The following is a 14,721-nucleotide window of genomic DNA, read 5'->3' as shown; positions in this document are numbered from 1 at the left end:
CACACACAGGACCCCCCTGTTAAAAACTGACAGTGTTGCTGCAGGCTGGGGTGGATGGGAGTGCTTTAGAGAGGGTTCAGCTCATTAAACAACAAGTTTCCCAAGGCTGTGTCATCAGGAGATGCAATTACATGAAGCCAGGCAAAGTCCACATATGCAAGACAGTGATTAAAGTAAGGATCTGATACCCATAAAGCAGCCTATTACAACAGAGTAAAAAAGCCTTTCCTAACCTCTTGGGAAAATAAATACAGAAAATAAGTAATGAAAATTGATGAAAAATATTTGTGGGTGCATGAAGAATTTGAAATTTCACTTAATCGAGGCCTCCCATTTCTCCCACAGTCCTAAAATGCTGTCCACAGTTATGTTCTTTCTAAAAAAGTTTCAGATTTCTTTCCCATGGATTTACTGTCCCCTTTTTTCCTCCTGGCTTTCAAGTGAACAAATTTCCTTACACATTTCCAGGCTATTAACTATGGAGCCACAGATTCTGGCACCTGGGGCATCACAGACAGGGGGTACCTCTTAAAACACCCCAAAGTGCAGCTGTTTGCTGTGCTGTGATGTGCAGAACTCCCTGATTCTGCCCTTGGTGAACCCAGAGTTCCCCGTGCTTGTGGAGTGATGGATGCTCTTCCACTGCCACCTCCTGGACACCACCGGGGCACTTGAGAGATGTGGCAATAGAAGTAGTAAATGAACTTAAAAATATCCTAAAGCAAAGACAAAATATCTAATTTTGACCACAAACTTTGACATTTTAAGTCTTTTACTCGACCCTTTGAGTCTGACCCCAAAGCACAGCAGTGGGGGCTGCTGCAGAGACACTCTCAGCACCAAGAGATGACTGAACTCTTCTGAAGATTTGCCTGTAAATGATAGAATCTAAACAGTGTTTAAATATTCAGCTTGACACTTAAAAAAGAATACTCACAACTCCCCAGGAGTGGGGGGAAGGCTGGGGTGTGGGGGCTGCATAAACATGAAGCACTCCCTTCACCACACGGAGCCCAGTGAGGTCTCTGAAGACATCCCCCTCTGACTTGGCCACCTGGCTCTAATGATGACTTACTTTTAATTAAAACTGCTTTCAAAAGAAGATGCTTGATTAATGGCCTGGGAGACCTTGAAAATAGAGTCATTCCTGCAAGAGGAAGGTAATTAACTTTTTTAATCAGAAGGGGCTGACCTCAAGGTCTAGCGAAGGGAGTCATCAGCAAATTCACTCCCACAGACACATAGCAGAGCCCTTCTACATCACTGGAGACCCCGGGGAAAGGAGTGGGAACTGGACTTGGTACACCCCGACCTGCAGAGCTGCCTCATCCTCTCATCACCTCGCCCCACTCCCTGTCTGGGAGCAGGCTGGGCACTCCTTGTGACTTTTTCCTTCCTCACCTCTGACATGAGCAAAGCTCTGGCTCTTCTCATCTCACCCTGTCTCAGAAAAGATAAAAACACCCAACTTCCAGTCAGAGACAGCATCAATCTCTGCAGATATCTCCTTAGCAGCCCAGATTGCCCTCACTGTCTTACAGGGAAGACCCTGGCAAACAAGCTCAAACGTCAGGACTAAAGGCTTTTCAGATGCCAACAGTCCTGCAGCACAAACCTCATCTTTTGTTTTCTTGTTCCTCACCTGGCACAGGTGGGGATGCCTGGCAGGGACAGTTATTCAGGTCTTGTCTGAGATCACAGTGAACTCTTGCCTTTCACAGCCTGCATCCTCAACCTGCTTTCTAATTCCCTAAAGGAGAGGGATTTATGCTTTCAGTTTTATCCCCTGTTAGTTAATGGTCCATTACTGTCAAAAGGACCGCTAGAAGTAAAATCCTACAGGATTTATGCTAAGTAAAACCCAAAATCTGTAGAAGAGAATGTACCAGAAAGAGGGCACAGGGAACACACAGAGGTGACACTTGTGACTGCACTGTGGCTTGGTGCCAGCTCTACAGCAAGGCTGCTTGGGCTGCAGCCAGGCAGCCCAGAGCAGCTCTGAGGTCTGCAGCCATCAGGACAGCTCAGAGTCCCTCCCCAGCATGGTCCACACCTGCAGAAGGAAGCTACATTAGGCCAGGAAGGACAATTCAGGACAGCTCCTAATTCTAAATCCCTTATTGCTTCACCACCAAACATTGCTGGCCCTGGACAGCCTGGGACAGAGAATGTGAACTTTAAAGCTGCTGTGTGACTTTCCAGCCATGCTGCAATTCCCTCCCTGCCAGCAGTCCCCACTGAAGTCTGCCTCACCCTCTGGATGCAATCACGCATTTTCAAGTTGCACACAGCATGCAAATCCCTGCCAGCACTCAGAAATTTTACTGCCATTGCTTTAAACTATTCCATCTGCTGAGATTCTAAGAGAACATAAGTTTTCATACTTTTCCCTCTTCCTGCACACCTAGGAGCACTCCTAGGAAATCCGTGCTTGTCCAGCAGAGCTCTGCCTGCTAGCATAGACACAAAAAAAAGAGCTGTGCAAATCAGGACAGCAGAAACCCATAAAGCTCACTTTTATCCTATATATTTACCCTACCAGGAAGACAATATGAATCCCCCAAAAACTGAAGGATCATTAAAATAAAAACAAACAACAAACAAAACCAAAAAAACCCCAATCAAAATTCCCCCTACCAGTGGGCTGCATCCATGAACAAAACAGGACTTGAGTATTCTGCAATGTGTTTTGTGCTTGTGCAGGACCTGGGCATCCAGCCTGCTCCACCCCTCAAGCCTCACCATGGGAAAGCAGGAGCACCACACTGGTTCCCACCAGTGCTGCTCTGGTGTTTCCCAGCAGCACATCCACTCTGCCCACTGCTCTCCAAAGCTGTTTTCTTCCTGCTCTCCAGGGGCTTTTCATCTGCTTTTAGTGCAAATTCCCTTGTACTTCTCCAAGCAAAACCAATTAATGTAATATTTACAGCAAAGGAGGAAGAAGGTAACTCTACCAACTCATTGCTTTTCATGAGCAGGACACACAGAGACTTCAGGGCAGTCTTTTTTGCCCCTTAACACTTGATGGATTTATATTTACTACATGTCATTTGGATTTTTTTTTTTGTGATTTATTTCTAATATGTTTTCAGAAATGTAACCCCGGTCTGCCAGCACAGACAGGAATTGCATTAACATAGGCTGTGATTTGTGCCCTAGCATTTATTTACTATTTCTGTAGTAAATAACAGGTTATATTGTTTGTGCTGGTTGATGTTTTTACTGAGCCTCTGTTCCTATATAACTCGATAAGAACAATGATGTTAAAATTCATCAGTCTTAGCTAGTGAAGGTTGCCTCTCACAAGCTATGGCAGAAAGTTCTGGGTTTTTTGTGCCCATGCTAAGAGGTTTGTGAAAGTGCTGAATCAATGTTGCACTGGCTTCATGTGAAGCTCAGAGGGAAGGTTCAATCCTGGCCAGTTATAGGAAAAGGAATTTTAGAATGTGTCAGAGCCTTAATTACTGATGGTCACTTAGTGATTTCAGTTTTTGGGAAGTGAGTCAGTGCCATTAGTGGAGGCAGATCCTTCCTTTATCACAGCCCCTTCCAGCAGGGTTGTCTCCCACAGAACATTTAATTGCTCTGTGAGAGGACAGCACATTAGGCAATGGATCATCATGCTCTGGCTCAAAGGTGTGTTTGAGTGTTGTGCTGCACCTGTGTCACTCCATTACAAGCACATATCATGGCTTCTGTTCAGAAAAGAGTATCCTGGATTGCAGGAAAATTGCTGCATTTTCATCAGTCCAGCATGTTTATTCAGCCTTTTGGGCCTGTGCCATGACAGACACTGATGCAGAACCCACTTTTTTCCTTTTTGAATGAGAAGGCATCAAAGCTCATTCTGTGACTTTAGATGCTGTTTATTGTTTCCTCTCGATCCAGGCCCAGGGCCCATTCATAAAAAGAGATGAGTTTGCTGTGAGAGGATTTGCAGCTGAAAAATCCATTTTGACTTTCCTCATTGCCTTGCTCTCTTGCAGTGCACACAAAGACTTTGTGCTTTCCAGGATTTTCTGGCATTTGAAGGTAAGCTGACTGATAGACAAATCCCTGATTAATCTTTTCCTTCCATTCTTAGAAACTGAATACATTTGCTCCTCTCCAGTTTTCTGATGCTTATTTACACCCCATGACTTCCTTAAGATAACCCCAAGTGCTTTTGACATTAATTCTGTCATATTCTCTGCAGCATCTTGGGATGAAATGTATCAGGCTCAGGCAGTGTGAAACTTTTCAGTTCTCTTAAGTGTGCTGTTGCCTCCCTGTGCATTTCCTTGTGGATTTCCTCCTGCTCTGCTGCTTGAAGCCTTTGTACTTGGATTTTGCCCTTTGAAACACAAAAAAAAGACACAGAGAACTTTGGCCTTCCTGGTTTTTTTATTTGCTGATGACCCCTCCTTTAATTTGCTGATGAACCAATGACCTTTGTGGTCTCTTTCCCTTTGTTTCTCTCTGTATATTGAGAATTGTTTCTTGCTACTCCTGATACGACTTGTAAAATCCTTTTCTGTCCCTTCACTTTTTAAAATTTTGACTCTTCTTGCTCCTGCTGTTCTTTGGTACTTGTGACAGAAGCCTCAGTCACTGCATTTTGTAGGCAAATTCTCTATTTTTAAATTGAAAAACTTGTGACTTTTTTCTCATATTTCAAAATCTTCTCTAGCCCTTGTTTTTCAGTTGTGATGTGCTGAGGAGTCAGTGTCCCTGTGCTGCTCAAAAAAAGAGTTGGAGTTAAAATAAGAGTTCTGCCCTGCTTCACACTGGTCACTTACCTATGATTTTTTTTCCCTTTAAAAATCTAAATTGAATCGAGGATTTTGTAAGATTTTCACAGCAATTCCCTGTCTTTTTCTTCATTTTAAAGGGATTTTTTATAAAGAAGCTTCCATTTGAGCACTACTGAATAGAAAATTAAAGCAAACCCAAATATCCCTGAAACACAAGAAATAGGAGGGGTTTTAGTGTTTATTTATGAAAAGACATCAACCTGATCCTGTTGTCTTTAACAGAAAATAAGGCACACTCGGCAGGAGACACATCAGAAGCCCTGGGCTGTATTTCTCTCTCTGCTTTTCCCTGAGCCAGACACGGTTTGTTTCATCATTCAGGACCTGGCAAATGTGTCCAAACTGCCCCAACCCCGGGTGGTGGTCCCAGTTGTTGGTTTCTCTGGGTCTGGATTGAAGGCACTTGAGACAGTAGTTCATGTTTAGACTCAGGTGTTTATTATTTCTTATCAGTAAAACAGCCTCACTACTGTGAGCTCAGTAGCTTTTCATTAGTAGGCACAAAATGGCCAACAAACTCTTGTTACAAGGTCTTTTAAGACTGAACTATCCAATTAAGAACTGACACCTGGATTATTTTCCCTTTTAACCCAATAACTGATCCCAAAGAGCAATGTGGACTTTTCTGCCCAATTACCAAAATGCCATCCAAACCCACGAAGAAGGAGGAAGGTGAAGCAAGAAGAAGAAACCCAGGATGACACCCTATGCTCTCCATCTTGCTTCCATCCACAACATACTAAAAAATCCCAAAACCTCAATTTCTCACCATGTGATGCACCTACAGTGCTCTCTATAACTTATTCCACACTTTTGTGGATTCCAGTCTATCTTGAAGTCTAGGAAACTTTCTCCATGAATGAGGGTCAAAGTCAGAGCTCCTCTGGGGGTCAGGGCACCCCAGAGCAGACAGAAATATTCCAGGTGCCCTGAGTTTCCACATCGACTCCCGAACCGTGAGCCCCAAGCCCCGCGTTCGATGGATGCTCCTCCACTGCCACCTCCTGGATGCCACCAGGGCGACTGGAACCACCAGGTAATAAAAGCTTTACACGAACTTGAAAAGATGCTAAACCAAAAATTCAACGCCCTTCCATTCCTATCAGGAAAAAAAACCAAAACAAGCAAACACCCTCACCTTAGGTGCCCCTGTTGGGCAGCACTCTAAATGTAATAATTATTTGTATAGACCTCTAAGATTTTACTAGTCTTCAGACTTCTACTGCTATGGGCTAGATGTTGTGAGATAACCCTGGACAGGCATTTTCAGTTGCACACAGCTCTTAGTGTTTACAAAAGCATAAACAGTGATGTTAATCTGGAAGTGAAGGAAAGGTTCAGGTCTATCAGACTGGCTCTGTTCCCTGGCTTGGCACAGCAAGAACACTTTACACCAACATAAACAACCCACTGTAAAAATTGTCATACATTTTCTAGTTTTCAAAGTTCTAGGACTATGCCTATATTTTAGTGGTTTGTTTGCGTGTTTTTTTTTTTTCTTTTTTTAACTGTCATTCCATGTATTGCTTCAGATGTTCATTAGAAGCCTGCTGAAATTTCTAACATGAAAAGAATTAGGAGACACTTTACAGGTCATCTAGTTTCAACTCCCTGCCATGGGCAGGGACACCTTCCACTATCCCAGGATGCTCCAAGCCCTGTCCAGCCTGGCCTTGGACACTTCCAGGGATGGGGCACCCACACTTCCCTTGGCAACGTGTGCCAGTGCCTCACCACTGTCACAGGGAAGAAATTTTTAGCAATGTCTAATCTAAACCACTCTCTGTCAGTTCAAAGCTGCTCCCCCTTCTCCCATCACTGCAGGTCCTTGTACAAAGTCCCTCTCCAGCTCTGTTTAGGCACTGGAAGGGGCTCTCAGGTCTGCCTGGAGTGTTCTCCAGGCTGAACACCCCCAGCTCTCCCAGTCTGTCCCCACAGCAGATGTTCCAGCCCTCTGAACATCTCTGTGACCTCCTCTGGACTCACTCCAGCCCCTCCGTGTCCTTCTTGTGCCATGTGCCCCAGAGCTGGACCCGGCAGTGCCCACCCAGCCCTGCCGGTGTCTGGAGACAGAGCTCAAACTGATAGCGCCTGCCTCCAGCAGGTGTCAGTGGAAGCTACAGAATGGAGAAACTGCAGCAAAGCCAGGCTTTATTTACCTTTCATTCCCACAAGAATGGAATTCTTCTCCCCACCGTGGCCCGGGGACAGAGGGAATGGTCCATTATATGAAAAAATGTTACTGCCAGCCAGGTTACTTAATGATTTTTTTCCTTCTTTGATGTATGGCTCAAAAATTTGCAAAGTGACTTCAGAAGGGGCCAGTGATTAAGCAGGTGTTAAATATTTATTGAAGGGACAGTAGATACGTTTGAAACATTTGAATTAGTGACCCAATTCATTCATATTGCTGCAGGGAGTTAAGGATCTCTGGCTTTACTCACTGGAGTAGTGCTTTACCCTGTACAGCACAAACGCACAAAAGGGCAGACATAAGGTTCTCTCAGCAGCTTAAATCCTGACATTTCCTAACATTTGAGTGCTTTAGATGTGACTGATGGCCCTGCAGAGCATCTTCCAGTAGGGATTTTGCTGGTAGTCTCCAAGCTCTTGGAGACAGGAACGTGACAGCTTGGGTGGACTATAAAGAACAGTGGCACATAGGAGAAACTTTGCAAGGTTATGTGCAAGGTAATGGCAACTTTTTTCTTTTTCCCAGGGTATAAATATATTTTAATCTTAGTGCTCTGCTGTTAATGAGTTCACACACTGCCCTGGTGTCCTTTGATGGATTCTGAGCCTCAGTTGCCTCTGTGCATGCAAACACAGTCAGATAAAATTTCCAGTTGTGATCCCAAAAGAATTAGAGCCTGCAGTGACAGAAAGCAGGGGTGATGAATAATGACAAACCTATAATGATGAGCTGTAGAATGGTGCAGAGCTGGGGTTCCAGAGCTTTGGTATAGCTGGACTAACACATCTAAATATCTATGGCTCAGTCTTGGCTTTACTGAAATATCCACCTCCTAGGTACTGGATTCCAGCAGGGTTTGAGCTTCTGAATACTTTTTGGAAGATTGGTGCCTGAATTCCATAATGCTGCAGGATGTATTCAGTGCAACACAGCCCTGCTGCCCTGCTCACTGGGTCCAACAAGGGCATGGTGCTACAACACATTGACTGAGAGCTCTAGGTTCATCACCCCTGTGGAAAAAATAGGTTCATTGAATGTTTATTAGAGGAAGTAAGAGATGAAGAAATATCAGTCACCTTGCAAAGAAAAGAGGCCTATGCTGAGAATCTTCCACTGTGTTTTTAAAGCACCTGTTAAGAGATACCTCACTTGTGAAAAGCTACTCTCGCTTGGGGAGAAATGTTTCAAATGGCAGCAGCATTTCAGTGACACAATTGGAATAACGCTTGACACAGGAGAAACACTTTAAACACTGATGTGGTGCGTTTCCCCAGAAGGTTTTATCAAAAGAAGTTCCTGCCCCATATCACTTGAAGATCATGATGCCTCAGTGCCACTTCACAGGAATATTTTAGCCTTGCTGAATATTAACAAGGGGTGAGCCTACCTATCTTGTGTGAATAAAGCATTTTGTGTTTTATTAACAGGTTCATCAACACACATTTGCAAAGCTTTTCATGATCCTCTCTCAATTAATCCATTTACCTATTCAGAAATGCAAATTTTTTAAAACATGCATCCATCATTGAATAATGACTCTAAAAGTCTTTAAAGACACTTGGACTAATACACAACGTAAGTTTCTATTAACATCAAGTATTGCAAAATAAATTAAAAAAGGACTTAATCTCAATATCCATTAACTTAATTTACAATTCTTTAGCAAGAGAATCTCATGCTCATTTACTCTCAGATTTATAATTAAAAACTCTGTCATGAATTCCCAGCATCTTAATTTCTATTGTATTTTATTCAATAAGTTGCATCAGAATTCAGGGGTAGAATTTATAGATGGTTCTTGATGCATTATGTAAGCTTTTTTCTTGAAATATATTCAATGAGGGTTAGAAAATCTATCTTTAAGAAAGATTCAATAAAGTATATGAGGAAATAATTTGGAGTTGACTGTAAATAAGAACCATTCTTACTCTCACACAGGAAATTGCTGTCACCAGTTTCCATAAAACTGAGGAGCTGCTCTGTTGGTGTTTTGCATCTAAAATTTCTCTGTACATCTAGTGCCAGCCTTTACTTCTGAAACAAGGTTTGTTTGCTAAAAATGGCAACGTGCCACTTCTAAAGTACCAGAGGTTTCTCACAGGCTCCTTTCCAGGGACAAAAGGGTCTGGGTGACAAATGCAGGGAGAGCAGCTGTGGGTTTGGTGATCAAGTGTCAGTGGACAAAGGGCTGCTCCTTTCTTCAGGAGGGTCTTTCACAGGAGGTGCTACACCTGCAAACACTGGATTGTGTTGCCAGGTCTCCTGGGCCCAAGCTTGCACACCTCCATTGTCAGCATTTTGGGAATCCTTAGGAATTGAAGGTTGACAACATTTTTTATATCAGAGCTTCACAGACACCTCCAAATGGGGAAGGAATTCTTTAACTGTAGCCGTGTGAATCACTAAAGAGAATACAATGAATTTGAGAAAAGCTTTCCCCACCATCAAACTTACACATCTTCCTCAGCCTCAGTGAGATGGGGAAGAGTGTGACTCACCCAGGGAGGATTTTCAGGTCTGTTGTGCAGCCTACTTTGAATGAGTGTGTTGCACAAGCTAGCAGAGGTGACCAGCCCTGTGGAGCTGCTGCCCAAAATTTCCACGGGGCTAAAGGCCACAAAACCGGGTTTTCAGGGGGAGAAAGGCATGGGAAACTCTGCTGGACACTTTGCAGGTGGGAGGGAGAGGTAGAGCCCTGAGCTGCCCAGGCTGCAGTGTGGGCTGGGTTAGAGGGCAGCGGGGTCTGAGGTGTGACAGACTCCAGCAGTTCCCACCCTGTGCCCCCAGTCAGGCACGTGGGTTAGCTGCTGGCTGTGATGTTGGCCCCTGACACAGCCCTGACCTGAGAAACTGCATCAGAACTGCTGCCAGCCAAGGGCTGCCAGCTGGCATCCCAGAAGCAAAGGGGGGAAAGGGACACAGGAAAAGTCCCAGCTTCTGCAACAGTTTATTATGAGGTTGTACCATGTTGTGAATGTCACATCACCAATGCTGCCCTCATTTTCTAACAGTCAGTTGTGCTTTCATCCACCTTGGTGAGGAATCAAATCACGCTGTGAGAATAAAATCTAGCAAGGCACTGTGTGTATCCACATGTTTAGGGAAAACAATTTCTTTTTAAAAAAATTATTTTTATTTTAAACATGTGACACTGATTATCTGCAGATACTTGATGTGCTTATGATTTCAATCAGTATTTTGTTCATTCACTGCCTCTTGGTTTATTGATTTATAAGCCCTTTAGAATGGTATGATTAGTCCTAGCATTTTATTCTCAGTGGGGGTAAAACGGTATTTCATTATTAACGTGTTAGAAGCTATTTCACACTGACAGTTTGTTTTGAATCCGGGCAAGAGAAGTGACATTTATATTTGGAAGTGGGAGATTGACACAGAAATTATTCTGAAACATAATTACAGCAAAGGCAAATGCAGAAGAAGATAGAAATTCCAGCTAGAGTTTCTGGGGGCTGCTCTGCTGTCAGTAACAAACTCCTGCTCTTTCCCAGCTCAGCGTAATGAGACACAGCGGTGGTCCCTGTAGGCACTCACAGGAGATGCAGCATCAAGATTTTTACACATTTAAGCAACTCAGCACAGGGCTGTGAGTGAGGATAGAAGGCAAATGCTGTTCTACAGCCTGTTCTGGCTATCCCAGAAAGCTGCAGTGCTGTGACGACACCCTGAGCTGGAAAAAGCAGGAGAGGGTTAGAAGCAGTGAGCAGACAAAGAACAACTGAGCAGAGTCCAGAGGAGAATGTGGAGACTGAAGCATCTCTTACAAGGAAAAGCTGAGGGAGCTGAAGCTGTTTATCCCAGAAAAGACATGACCACGTGGGCACACACTGAAACAGGAAGTTTCATCTGAATATGAGGAAAAACTTCTTTACTGTGAGGGTGATTGAGCACCAGAACAGTTTGCCCAGAGAGGCTGTGGAGTCTCCTTCCCTGCAGGTATTCACCAGCCACCTGAGGGCAATCCTGTGTCACCTGCTGTAGCTGAACCTGCTTTAGCAGGGGGGTTGAACCAGGTGATTTCCAGAGGTCTCTTCAAACTCCAAACATTCTTTATGCACCTTTGCAGTCAGGCTGATTTAATTCTGTATTTTCCAGGGTATCAGGCTGGTTTGGTTCAGTGTTTTCCAGGGTGGGGATTTGTACCTCCTTGTTGCCTATCTGGTCCTGTACCAGCTGCACCTGCTCCAGGCTCTTTGTGAGTGCCCAAAGATCTGCTTGGATTTTCCAGGAGTCAAGCTGACTTTGTGTGCACTCTAAGCACACAAAGCTCTTCCCATTTTCTCCCAAGATAAACTTCTATCTTACATTATAAAGGTGTCTTTTCTTGTCAGTGTCCATTGTCACATACAATATGAGAACTCAAGAAGATTTTGGCCTTTAAAAATAAATGATAGTGGGATTTTTTCTCCAAAGGATTTTGATTTTAGTGACTGACCCCCCATTACCAAGGTCTAAAGGAACTTCTCCATTGATGTGAGCAGGAGCAGAGAGGCCAGGCCTGTGTTGGAGTGTTGGGAATTTCCATCTTGCACTAGGGCTCATGCAATGGGGACACTGCAAGTTTCATACAGAAACCTATTTGTCATGGTGTAAGGAATACACAGATCCAGAGAGCAGCAATGAGCCAATATATTACACTAAACTAGGTGCCAAACATGACCTGATTTGTTGCTCTCCTCTCTGGAGCAAATTGAGTAAGAATACAAATTGGCCATTATTGCATTTTTTGTGTGCTGGGTGATTTTTGTGGTTATTTCTCAGAGGTGCATAAAATCTATTACAATGTAGTTTTTAATATTTAATATGTTGTAAGCAGATTAAATAAATAAAGTGCAGGGGCTCAAAATTCTTTTACTTAAATGCATAGGCTTTTGTTTGTGTAGGACTGAAACCTTATTCTATGCCAGTGAACCTGCATTTCTGCTTGAACTTACTTAGAACAGTAGTACCATTAAATTCTCAGGATGAAATCCTAGAATCCTTGCTGAAGTCAACCAGAGCACTGCCTCTCATTCCAGCAGGACTGAGACTTTAGTTTTCTGTCTGGTCCAGTCTTGTTTTACCCATCCTGAGCTGCCGTGTTCCGATGGCTGATCTCATTACATTGCACTGCTTCATGTTCCTTCTAATGAATGAAATCAAATGTGGATCCATTATCCATGCAGACTCCCTTCATAAAAAAGGAAGGAAACAAAACCCAAACATTACAAATAAATGTCAGGTTTTATCTGAATAACACAGAGAAGGTGACTCAATGACTATGGAAAAACAAATATATTTGATACTAGCATTATTCAGCTGCAGATGAAGAAGAGTTGAAGGAAGCAGAATGCAATTAGATACAATTATGAAAGATATACAAGAAATTACAGCTGATCATAGGTATTTTTCCTACTAATATTTGCCTTTCACTGGAGAAAAACTTTTAACTGAAAATAGCTACCAGAATTATGCCATGTCAAGGAAAAGGCTGATTCCTTCTTCATGGGAGAGGGAAACAACACAAAAACCCCAACAACCCTAAAGTGGTTTTCAGGGATGAAAGATTCAAGGACTGAAAACTGTTTTTTATTTCAATGAGAAAAATCAAAATTTCCATGAACAAATTCCTGGATGAAATAGTAGAACTCGTCTTTAGCCTAATGATGACATCTGTTTGCAATAACACTCCATGCCAGTAAACGATGTTATTTTAACTAATCTATTGGCGTGGCGATGAAAGTGACAGTAAAATGTTGATATGGAAGCTAATTTCTGTGTTTGGCCTTGGGACCCATCTTCAGAGACAGAGGGTGAGTGCAGAAACTATTTTTGGCAACATCATAGCCATCCAGATTTAATTCTGACACTTCTCTGCCTTCCTGAAATCCAAGGAAGACATCTGGCTGTATTTTCTGCGTATGTCTCTGAAGTGCCATTGAAATAATTTGCATCAGAAGTGAATTTAGAGATAGAAATGTGACAAGAAGGTGCATGTGAGGAGGAGGGGACCAAACCCCTGGGTTTATGAAGAAAAAAAGAATGGCAGCTTTACAAAGTATAATGTGCTTACTGAAAGCTGGGAAGAAGATGTCATTCTGAATGTGTTTCTGTGAACTTTTAACTTTGCCTGGTGCTTCTATGTTGCTCAGACCCATCATTTGTATGGAATTATGCATATGCATGGCATGTGAGGAATGGGGGGATGGCTCTGCCTGATTCCCAGGGGAGCACCTGCAGAAGGCATTTGCTGTCCCTGCCATGGGGGTGCTTCCTGCAGCCCTTCAGAATAGGTGACTGAAGTGTTTGTGAGTTATCAGTTAATATGATACTATTTAGCATGGCCACAGTCTCCTCATCATACTTTTTATGCTGAAAAAGTTTGTTTAGGCAAAAAGTAGCCTTTGTGTTATTCCGCATAACCCACTACTGTCTTCCACCAGAGCCGAGCCTGGGAGTTACTGGCAGCATGCTCAAGTTGCAGACTTCCTAAAAAAGAATGACAAACCCCATAACAGCGCTCCTGACGTGCTGGGCTACCTGCAGGTTGCCTTGCTGCACCATGCCGGGTGCCCGGTGGGTCAGGCAGGGGCAGCCCCTACGTGCTCGGGCATAGCTGGAGCAGGATCCTCCTGCCAGGAGCACTGGCCCGGGCTCTCCATGGCCTCCTCATGTGGCAGCCATGTGGGGGGAAGGAACTGGCTTGTGGCAGAGTGAACTGGCTTGTGGCTGCTTCGTCTCGGAGACCACTTTTTCCAAGCGGCCTAAACACGGGCCTTAATCATCAGCACTTCTGAAGCACTCATCGTTCTTGTATCCAGGCAAGGAGCCTTGTTATTACCCCTGGAGAGACACCACATTCCCTCATTTCCTGGGGAAAGGGCCTGCCAGCAGCGTCAATACAGGCACAGCTTGGTTTGTTTCGGATTAAAAATGTCCCCAGGGAAGGTGTGAGTTCAGCAGGGTCTGGGGAATAAAGCCCTGCTGTTGGTTAGTTCCAGGAAATGAATAGGTGGTTGCCTTCACTCAATACTCTGCTTTGAAAATATCCTGGGCCTGGATTGGGAAGCCCTCCCTCTCAGGCTTCTTGTTGGTAAAATGGTGTCACAAGAGGTCACTGACTGCCCTTCACTGACTGTTCTGAACCGTCCTGGTGTGCGGGTGGGTGGGTTCTGGTGACATCAGTCCTTGGGGTGGTGGCTTCCCCTGGGTTGGAGAAGCCTGACTGGCTCAGCTCCAGCCAAATGCTAGAAGAAATTCTTGGAACAAAAGGAACCACAAAACATGGTCTGCAAGGCCTTCCAGAGCATGACTGCCCACACCCCGACCTGCTCTGAGCTCCCAGACATGGAGAGAGCAGGAGGAGCTGAAAGGAAAAAGCTGCATTTTCAGCAAAATTTAAATTTGCCTCCTGTATTTCAGAGAGTTACGAGATGCACATACTGTAACTGCACACACTCCTTAAAGGGATCCGTAAACACCACATGCCACGGCTGTCTGCACAAGGAAACCATGGGATGCTGCAGTCCAGGTTGTGTATGAAAAGGCCAGCCATTGAGGGGGAAGAAAATACTGTATAGATGTGATATCACAAGTTATATAATATCATGGCCAAATCTCCGCAGCTGGATATCATCAAATCAAAATTAGAAACTCATTGGAAGCAAAGGACAGTCTTTGCACAGATTGCCTATAAATCTGCAATAACTAGTTCTCCCTGGGCGTAACATCAAAAAC

Source organism: Passer domesticus, chromosome 8, assembly GCF_036417665.1.
Source record: "Passer domesticus isolate bPasDom1 chromosome 8, bPasDom1.hap1, whole genome shotgun sequence".
Lineage (NCBI taxonomy): Eukaryota > Metazoa > Chordata > Aves > Passeriformes > Passeridae > Passer > Passer domesticus.
Note: the sequence above shows the minus strand (reverse complement) of the source record.